General features: G+C 43.1%; 1 non-coding gene across 1 annotated transcript; it reads left to right on the top strand.

Moving 5' to 3' along the window:
- The first annotated feature begins 10,180 nt into the window (after nucleotides 1–10,180).
- Nucleotides 10,181–10,293, top strand: trnal-caa (transfer RNA leucine (anticodon CAA)). The gene is made up of 2 exons: nucleotides 10,181–10,218; nucleotides 10,248–10,293. It is a non-coding gene; the product is annotated as a tRNA-Leu (tRNA).
- Nucleotides 10,294–10,775: the final 482 nt, after the last annotated feature.

The raw sequence follows: 10,775 nt of genomic DNA, 5'->3' as shown, positions 1-10,775 counted from the left end.
AGGTGCTCGCCTCCGTCACTGTGCAGACGGCTCCCTCACACTGCTCCCACCGGGCGCAGTAGTGGCAGTCCGCAACCTCACAGGGGCGCCGCGAGAGAATGCCGGCATTGAGATGGCGAGATCCAGCACGGTGCACAACAGTGAAGTCATACTCCTGCAGGACCTCTATCCATCGCACCATCTGCGCCTCCGGCTCCTTAAAGTGGAGCAGCCAGGTGAGGGACGCATGGTCGGTCCTCAACAGGAATCGGGTCCCGAATAGGTATGGCCTGAAGCTCGCGACGGGCCACGCAGTAGTTCCGTTCAGCCTTATTCAAAGCCCGACTGTAGAAGGCAACTACCCGCTCCCATCTGGCCCCTCCTGTGCCAGCACCACGCCCACCCCCAAGTCACTTGCATCGGTATCCAGGATATACGGTAACCACGGATCGGGATAGGCTAGCACGGAGGGAATGGGAATGACAGTAAAGTGCCAGGGGCCCTGGCCGATGGAAAAGGCTGTCTTCGAGCGAGCATTGGGAGCGAGCGGTACCTGTCATTACCTGCTTAGTGAGCCCAAGATCTCATCAAGAATCGTATACAGCAACAGCATTTGGCGCATTGTTCCATACTCCGACCACTCTCGGTGTAAACAGGTCCCTCCTTGAAATGCACTGGTCTCTGCTTGAAATGCACTTTCCTGCATTTGCTTTGGTGTAACTGGCTTCCCCTGCATGGGCAAATGTGAAGAAGATCCTTAGTAAGTCATTGAAGAAAACCGAGAAGAGGTCGGAGTGGCCTCTGTCGTTCATCAACGATCAACTCAGGCAGTACTCCGCCATTTGTTCACATCGATAGGCTTTTTTTTGCCTTCATTTGTGCAAGTAGTAAAAGCAGACACCCCTATTCTGCCGTGACACGGATTCGAACCGGGGTTGTAGCAGCCACAACGCAAAGTACTGACCACTATACAATCACGGCGAGTTACCAATACACACGTGCAGGGCAGAAAAGGCTGTGCTCTCTTCGTGTGACAGGAGTCGGAAAAGTCCTGATGTTGCATTTCAACTGAGCCCCAGTATACATCGACCCTTCGACACTCTAAGTGCAAACAGCAATTACGGTTTGCTTGCATGACACACGGAAGAAGGCTGCATGCTCCCATATGGGCTAGTGGTTAGGATTCCTGGTTTTCACCCAGGCGGGCCAGGTTCATTTCCCGGTATGGGAATGTGTCAGTTTTGCCTCCTGCTTTCCAAAAGATCAGCACCGTGTACGAAGGAGCCACACTAAAACCACTCGATCATGTGCAAAACGTACAAGAAGAAGGGGCACGTGTTTCCAACCGAGGACCTCTCGCTTGTGAGCCGAAGTGATCATCACTGCAGCTCGGAAACCTGCAGGAGGTGGGAGGGGTGACTCTGGTAGATAGTGTTGACCTTCGGCAATAGAATTTATACTCTCCAAGATGATATTTGCACTTTCTGGAGAGGAGATTTTCTCCACTTCAGTAGCCCGATTGCGTCGATTGCGTGGAGAGGGCTGTAGAATGTGGCGCCGCCTTTCCTGCTCCGTCCATGACAGGCGTGCTGGTCTCTGGTGAGCACGGTCAATCAGCGCACTCCAACGAAGGCACTGGAAGCAGCTGAATAGCATTGGCGAAGCTCAGCGCTGGGTCACTGTGCATGGTTTCCCATCGTTTCCGTTGTGTAGTGGTTCTCACGTTTGCCTCACACGCGAAAGGTCGCTGGTTCAAAACCGGGTGGAAACACAGTGGCCACGCTCACTGTTTGGGGATTCCTAGTGTGGGGATCTATGGGATCTGCACAGTGCATGTCGCAAAGCTTCCTGCTGTCACTTCAATGCGCATCCTGATGGCGAGTCGTGTGCTGTGCACAGGCTCTGAAAGTGATGAAAAGGTGCACGACGCTGTGAAAGAAAATGCAGAGAAGTGAAAGGCAGTCCTTTCTCTAAGGAGGTAGAAGGAGAGCAACTCACTGTCGGGGAATCAAACCACGGTCTCTAACGAGGAAGACATCGCTCTCTGTCTCCCGTTATTTCACATCTGAACGGAAAACACAAACGACCAACTCGGAATGACATGCTTTTGATGCTTTTCAAAGCCTTCTTTGTGCACGACAACTGCGCCGCCTAGCAGATACAGCTTCGGCTGTGGAGACTTGTTCGGCTGGCGTTCTGGGAGTCGCGTTTTTCAGAATTGTATTGAGATCGTTTTCCACAGAGCTCAGATGTCAAAGCACAGCAGCAGCTCTTCACAGCGATCATCTATAACGCCCTTTCTCCCGCAGCTCCGTCCTCATTGGAAGGAAGCAAGAGTGAAATAGTGCAGGGAAATAGACTGTGTGTAGTGTCTATGTGAGTATTAATGATCATGACATTACTGATAGTTTCAGTATTAATGCTAGTATTCATGTTAATATTAGTGAGAGTATATCTGGTAGTTTTACTAATAATACAAGTATACATGTGACTTTGTGATGATAGATACTTTTAAATTTAGTTTTAATGCTAGTTTTCATGTTAAATTTAGTGATAATTATACTGTTAGTGTCAGAGTATTAACACTCATCATCATGTTAGGTTTCATGACAGTATTACTGTTATTATACATATTATTAGTCTAGTAGTTGTTTTTGTCAGTGTTAGTAACAATGATAGGGTTTGATGATAGTGTTAGTGTTGTAATATTGGCAGTATCTGCATTAGTGTTAGTTATAGTGTATCTGTACCTAAGAGTGGATGCGGTGTCTATGTGTGTACAGATGCAGCCATTCAAAGTGAGCGGTACAGACACGTACCGCAGGTAAGATGACACGGGGTACCGCGGTGCGTGATTGGTTGACCGACAGGGGCACTCGTGGTCCGTTGGTCTGTCGTAGAAAGACTTACTGTAAACGTCTTTACTGAGCCCGTTGTAGATATTGAATTTTACCACTGAAGGGAAATCTTAGTAGCTGAGCATAAAAAGAATAGGAGCATACTGTAACGCGTGTGAAGGCCATAAATGATATTAATTTTGGAACATAAACATACAGTACATGGCTGGTCTTGGTACTTTAAAGAAAAAAATACACACCAGTATTCCATTTCTCCCTAAACATTGTAAGCTTCGAAGTCTTTAACTAACGTGATACTGGAGTCAACAAGCATACTTTTAGAATTTGATTAAAAGGGAATATAATATGGAATCGCGTATCTCAAGAATTTAATAACGGTATGATTATATCCGTGTACTGTGGCAGGGCTGTGTAGGGCTGTATCGCCTGCCTGTTCATGCGAGCTGTCTTGTAGCCTACTGGTCTAGGTGCGTGACTACCAGCTTGCAGGTTGTGTGTTCAAATCCAGCTGGTGCTGGACCTTCCAGTTTTATTTATTTATTTTTTAATCGCGTATATGGCGCTGAAATATGTGTGACACACTGGTGGCCTGACACGGTGAGGTGCCCTGGCGCCATATATTTCATGGATATTATGAAATATAATGGATGGATATCTTAGTTATCTTTCTAGTTCACAGGTTTGCATGCATAATTTAATTTTGAAAGCCACTGAGACATCAGGTACTACTGTTGTATTTATGAAAAAGAAACAAAACAAAAAACATACTAACAACTGTGCCATCCTACTCCTTAGTTAATACATTTTATTATTCATAAACAGTTAACATTGTTAGCAAAATATTTTGAATTATATTTAACCCTATTTTTTCTTTAGTTTTGTATTTAACTTATTATATGATAGTCAGACTTAATGTATATTTGAACAATGAAAATATATTTTCACAAGATTTTACATTAAGCACTTAAAATTAATATGGTTAATAATAGTAAACTGTAACATGCTGTAGCAAGATCGGTTAAACTGCGAAGAAAATGCTTTCAGAGAAAATGTTTCAGGTGTGAAGAACATAGATCTCCAATGCAATTTCAACCAAACCTGTTCCCACACACCCTGCCCCCACTACCATTATGGAAACAGAACCTGTGTGATTGTTGATAGATGATGTACTCGTAACATTTTTTCAAGACGAACTACAACATTTAAAAAATGACTTGTATGTACTTGATATCTCTAATCAATCCACGGGTTCCAGCACAAAACAAAAGTAAAACGCATACTGTTTCGCGCTTCTTATTAGTTGCTCAAAAGTAATTTGACCGTATGAAATGCATAATATAAACCTAGAAACATATACGTGAGCAGTACTTAAGCACTGTAGTATCGGTGTTAAGACATACCTCTCAAATACTGTAAATCAAGTTAAAAATATCTCAAGACCGATTCTGGTCGTAATGAAACCATGCAAGGGAGTTTTTATGTCCGTTGCAGTTCTTTTGCAACATGAATATAATTATATCGTTATTAATTTCTTGAGATACGCGATTCCATATTATATTCCCTTTTAATCAAATTCTAAAAGTATGCTTGTTGACTCCGGTATCACGTTAGTTAAAGACTTCGAAGCTTACAATGTTTAGGGAGAAATGGAATACTGGTGTGTATTTTTTTCTTTAAAGTACCGAGACCAGCCATATACTGTATGTTTATGTTAAGATTTCCCTTCAGTGGTAAAATTAGATATGAATATTCAATACTTAAACGGGCACAGTTAAGACATTAAATATACATATACATATTGTATACAGTACAGTTTGCATACGGTAATATGTTTATGTTACGCGATTAAAAAATAAATAAATAAAACTGGAAGGTCCAGCACCAGCTGGATTCAAACACACAACCTGTTAGCTGGTAGTCACACACCTAGACCAGTAGGCTACAAGACAGCTCGCATGAACAGGCAGGCGATACAGCCCTACACAGCCCTGCCGCAGTACACGGATATAATCATACCGTTATTAAATTATTGAGATACGCGATTCCATATTATATTCCCTTTTAATCAAATTCTAAAAGTATGCTTGTTGACTCCGGTATCACGTTAGTTAAAGACTTCAAAGCTTACAATGTTTAGGGAGAAATGGAATACTGGTGTGTATTTTTTTCTTTTCATGATAGGTGTCGCATTTTAAATCATTTTCGTAGTTAGAAATTATGAAACGCCCTGTTAAAAGCAAGGAAGTTTTTATGCCCGTTGAAGTAAAACAAAATGCCTGACAAAGTATGGCAAATGTGCTAAAGAAATTATACTTTGAGTATACAGCTTGTCCAAAGTCATCCATTATTAATACTATTAGTAATATCTTCCGTAAAGGCTTTGATGCATAAATATTTCTGATAAAGGTAGGTTGTGTACTTTTGTCCAACTGAGCAATCTTGCTTTCATAAAATATACCAACATTTTAATGACTGATGATTAACATGCTTTAATACACAGTTCAAAATTAAAGGCTCAAATGCTGTACATGAGACGTTAAGCTCCCCCTGGCGGTTTTACAAGGCGACGCCGGATAGTTAGTCGCGTGACACACGTGAACCGCGTGATACCCCGGTGGGCGTGTCGCGGTATGCCGCGAAATACCTCACCCATTTTGAATGGCTGCATCTGAACATCCCCGACATAGAAGGTTGTGGAAGTGACTTAGAGATGTGCAGGTGCTCACAGAACACAATCCATCTTTTGCATCTTTTAAGTGCTCTTGATTAAACTATGCATAGTAAAACAGCAGTACTGATGATTTTCATGGACTGATGCACACTTGTTCACAACTCCAGTGATAAAACCTTGTCTGTAAATATTGTAGAACGTAAAAGGGTGAAACAACGCTCCAACCGCAGGAATGGTAACAGAAAGGATAATTTTCTTATTTAATACGTCCTTTTGAGATGCCTTGTCAACGCACACAGACGTTAGAGCTGAACAAATATTTTGTACACAAGACGGCAGTGCGATATTAGAATTCCTGTCTTCTTGATGGATTCAGACTCCTTCTCAGAGGTCCATGCTCACCAAATAAGTTTACAGCTGTAGCGGCAATGCTTGTTAATAAGACAGAATTAAGCATTGCTGAGCTTTCCTAAATGAGGCCCCATCTCACTCTCCCTCTCTGTGGTGCAGCCACTGAGAAAGTATTCATGCAGGCTGATTTAAGATGTTTTCTTTTGATAAGGGACAGCTCTTAAACGGAGATGCACTTAGCTAAGCCTAACTATCATGATCAATGGTCATCCATTGGCGCCTATCTGTCTAGGGAGTGCCGAATGGACATCTGGACTGTATTCCTAAGTGTCAGGAGTAAGTGACTCATATCTCACCTTGATCAACCAATCAGGGATTGGCAGGGCGTGGTAACACCACGTGGGTCTCCAATGCCAGCCAAACTCTCAACCAATCAGCACACATCTGTGTCTTGGTCAAAAAGGGAGCGCAAGCTCAGATCGGGGCTCTCCTTGGCCATTTCCGCGCATCCTCAGAGACAATCACGTGACAACTGCTGTTGTCTGCACTGGGACTTGGAAGCTCAGATCGGGGCTCTCCTTGGCCATTTTCGCGCATCCTCAGAGACAATCACGTGACAGCTGCGGTTGTCTGCGCTGGGACTTGGTCTTTGATCAAAGCGCGAGGCCGAGGATCCCGTACGTACTCAGAATTCTACCAACGTGAATGCTCTGCTTGATCAATGGCAGCCTACAGTTGGACCCCCGTCGACAACCTGAATAGCTTATTCAGAAGCAGCGCTGGTCCGGGAACGAACCAGCTTCTTCCCGGGCAAAAGAGTGACTTGTGAGGACTTGCGGTCACACTCTGTGCATAGATACTTTCTACTAGCCAGCCGGACTGCTGGTAGATCCCCTCGGAGCAACAACTGCCCTGCGCGCCACGGTTAGATTCCTCCGCCCGTCCAACTCCGAGCTGCACCTCGACTGGTTGGCCGGTAGCCAGAGGACGCTGGGACAACGCCCATTGGACAACCGCTGGAACCGAGGCTGCAACAGAGCCTGTCAGCTGGTTTGGTGTTCGTGCCTGGAAATTCCAAATCCATACACAGTGGATAAGTAAACCCCATGTTCTACATTGCGTCTCGAGAATTCAATTGTACCTCAACACAAGTTGTTATCAATTTAATTCATGAGTATTGCATTTACTTCCGAGTTTAGAGTAACAGTGGGTAATAACACTAATTAGCGATTTGGTAACCGAACGATATATATTGACATATATTCTCTGTTGTGTATCTCTTTGTGTTTGCATCTCTTCGAGATTATATACAGTGCCTTGCGAAAGTATTCGGCCCCCTTGAACTTTTCAACCTTTTGCCACATTTCAGGCTTCAAACATAAAGATATACATTTTTTATTTTATGTGAAGAATCACCAACAAGTGGGACACAATTGTGAAGTGGAACGAAATCTATTGGATTTTTGAAACTTTTTTTAACTAATAAAAAAATGAAAAGTGGGGCGTGCAAAATTATTCGGCCCCTTTACAGCAAACTCACTCCAGAAGTTCAGCGAGGATCTCTGAATGATCCAATGTTGTCCTAAATGACTGATGGTGATAAATAGAATCCACCTGTGTGTAATCAAGTCTCTGTATAAATGCACCTGCTCTGTGATAGTCTCAAGGTTCTGTTGAAAGCGCAGAGAGCATCATGAAGACCAAGGAACACACCAGGCAGGTCCGTAATACTGTTGTGGAGAAGTTTAAAGCTGGATTTGGATACAAAAAGATTTCCCAAGCTTCAAACATCCCAAGGAGCACTGTGCAAGCGATCATCTTGAAATGGAAGGAGTATCAGACCACTGCAAATCTACCAAGACCTGGCCGTCCCTCTAAACTTTCAGCTCAGACAAGGAGAAGACTGATCAGAGATGTAGCCAAGAGGCCCATGATCACTCTGGATGAACTGCAGAGAACTACAGCTGAGGTGGGAGAGTCTGTCCATAGGACAACAATCAGTCTTACACTGCACAAATCTGGCCTTTATGGAAGAGTGGCAAGAAGAAAGCCATTTCTCAAAGATATCCATAAAAAGTCTCGTCTAACGTTTGCCACAAGCCACCTGGGAGACACCCCAAACATATGGAAGAAGGTGCTCTGGTCAGATGAAACCAAAATCGAACTTTTTGGCCACAATGCAAAATGATATGTTTGGCGTAAAAGCAACACAGCTCATCACCCTCAACACACCATCCCCACTGTCAAACATGGTGGTGGCAGCATCATGGTTTGGGCCTGCTTTTCTTCAGCAGGGACAGGGAAGATGGTTAAAATTGAGGGGAAGATGGATGCAGCCAAATACAGGACCATTCTGGATGAAAACCTGTTGGAGTCTGCAAAAGACCTGAAACTGGGACGGAGATTTATCTTCCAACAAGACAATGATCCCAAACATACAGCAAAATCTACAAAGGAATGGTTCACAAATAAACGTATCCAGGTGTTTGAATGGCCAAGTCAAAGTCCAGACCTGAATCCAATCGAGAATCTGTGGAAAGAGCTGAAAACTGCTATTTTACAAACGCTCTCCATCCAACCTCACTGAGCTCGAGCTGTTTTGCAAGGAAGAATGGGCAAGGATTTCAGTCTCTCGATGTGCAAAACTGATAGAGACATACCCCAAGCGACTTGCAGCTGTAATCGCAGCAAAAGGTGGCTCTACAAAGTATTAACGCAAGGGGGCCGAATAATTTTGCACGCCCCACTTTTCATTTTTTTATTAGTTAAAAAAGTTTCAAAAATCCAATAGATTTCGTTCCACTTCACAATTGTGTCCCACTTGTTGGTGATTCTTCACATAAAATAAAAAATTTATATCTTTATGTTTGAAGCCTGAAATGTGGCAAAAGGTTGAAAAGTTCAAGGGGGCCGAATACTTTCGCAAGGCACTGTACCTTGTATATTGATAACCCTCACAGTAAGGTCTGCCGCTTGTATCCAGGCAGACTGGTATATTTTTGGTGCACAATTTATATTAATCACTGTATCTCGTGTATTGAACCCGTGTGTGTGCGTTGTTAGTTGTTCTGACGATTGATTTTCTAAAAGCCACAACGAACCACCTCGTGATTACTGCCTCAGTCTCAGTAATTGTCTCAGTAAACCCATCAAACCTCTACACAGCTAAGGAAGAGTAGCTCGGAAAATACCCAACTCAACAAGCGAGTGCGTTGGTTGCTCTTGCTCTTAATGCAAGGAGCTGTTTTTTATTTTGCATTAATTATTATTAACCAGAAACAGCTGCACAACTGGTCACATTTGTGATTGTCACTTCTCTGCTTCAGCAAGGTCAATAAAAGACTCTGAAAGTAGTAGAGAAAAACTGAATTAAAATCATATTAGCAATTCTGAGCGATATCTGCATACAGGCAATCCAATAAGAACGTTGAAATCTTTGAATATCATCTCTCTATATATTGCGCTGCTTTTTACTTGGAGTAAAACTATTGGATTGAAGGGTTAAAATGTATTGTTGTTATTTGGAGAAATCAATGAACTCGTGATTTTATATGTTTTAAAAGACGGTCATGCGCACAGAAAAAAGACAGTGCTGATTATTTTTCTGGAGACGGAGCACTGGTGACCTGTCCGAGCCAATTGATAAAGCCCACCCAGTGGATACTCTAGCAGAACGTGGAAGAACGTTCACCATTGTAACCAAGGCAACCACAGGAACAACATCAAGAAGCACAGTCAATTCCCCATTTAAATCTTTCGTGTTAGGTATGCCATGTGAAAGCATGAAGTAGATCCCCTGATCTCTTTTGAACATGGACAAGGTATTTTTGATGGAGCACTATGAGAAAAGATTTAATAAGCTACTCCTGCCGATGATTCAGCATAAAGAAGTAAAAGCTTCACAAACAAAAGCAGCTCGCTACCACAGCCAATATTAAATGTACTTGGTGGCACATTACTATTTGCACTGGCTCAAAAGTGGTCTCGCCAGACGTTGTTCCCTACTTTACGTAGCGCCAAAGAGCATTTCCATTGAGAAAAAAAAAATCTTTCTTGATGTTAAACATAGAGAGCCTGCCTTTTAGAAGTTCTCCCTCTAAACACCTTGTGCAGCCTCCCGACAGACTAACAAAAAGCGCCTTTTCACCAACTCAATTTATAATACGCCCCTCAAAACTCACAACCGAATAACAATCCATCCATATATTTGTTTTCCAAGATCCATTCAAGGCAACTTGGCTCTTCGCAAGCAAATCATTTCAGGATGGAAACTCAGTTTAGTCAACTACTGGTGCATTCAGCACACCAATTGCTCTCGCTTGTCAGGGTGGCCGAGTAGTCTAAGGCGCCAGACTCAAGGACATGTGTCTTTCCAGCTGGCTTGGGTGTTCTGGTCTCCAAATGGAGGCGTGGGTTCAAATCCCACTCCTGACAGCTTCTGCTTTTAGCTCTCTTGAATTGTTCCAGTGCTACAGTGAATGACTGAAATATAAAAGCAGCAGAAGAAAGCAAGCAACTCAGTGCAATTTGTGAGTATTCTGCACTGTTAAAATGCACAGGTTTTCATACTTTTTGGAATTCGTAGCTCAAGAAGTGACTCCTGTTTCATTTTCTATTCACCAACTGGATTTGCATTCCGCCCCTCACACCTCACAACAGAATAACAAACGGCTTCATGTGCCACAGCATTCCCCTGTAGATTCGGTTTGCACTATGAATTAGGCGACCCCGAATGAAATATTTTAGTGTTGGCTCAAATGTGAGGAATTTCATGAACCCTCAAAAAGGAACGCTTGCAGAAAATGCCAGCAATTCAAAGCCTGTAGGCAGCATGAACAGACCAATTCTGCAATTTCTTTTATCGAGGGCGGTGCTTTCTGAGTCGATGGCTCTGCATTAGAAATGAGAAGTGCTGA

The sequence above is a fragment of the Lepisosteus oculatus genome, chromosome 14 (assembly GCF_040954835.1).
Source record: "Lepisosteus oculatus isolate fLepOcu1 chromosome 14, fLepOcu1.hap2, whole genome shotgun sequence".
Taxonomy (NCBI): Eukaryota; Metazoa; Chordata; class Actinopteri; order Semionotiformes; family Lepisosteidae; genus Lepisosteus; species Lepisosteus oculatus.
This window is presented reverse-complemented; position numbering and strand designations above follow the sequence as displayed.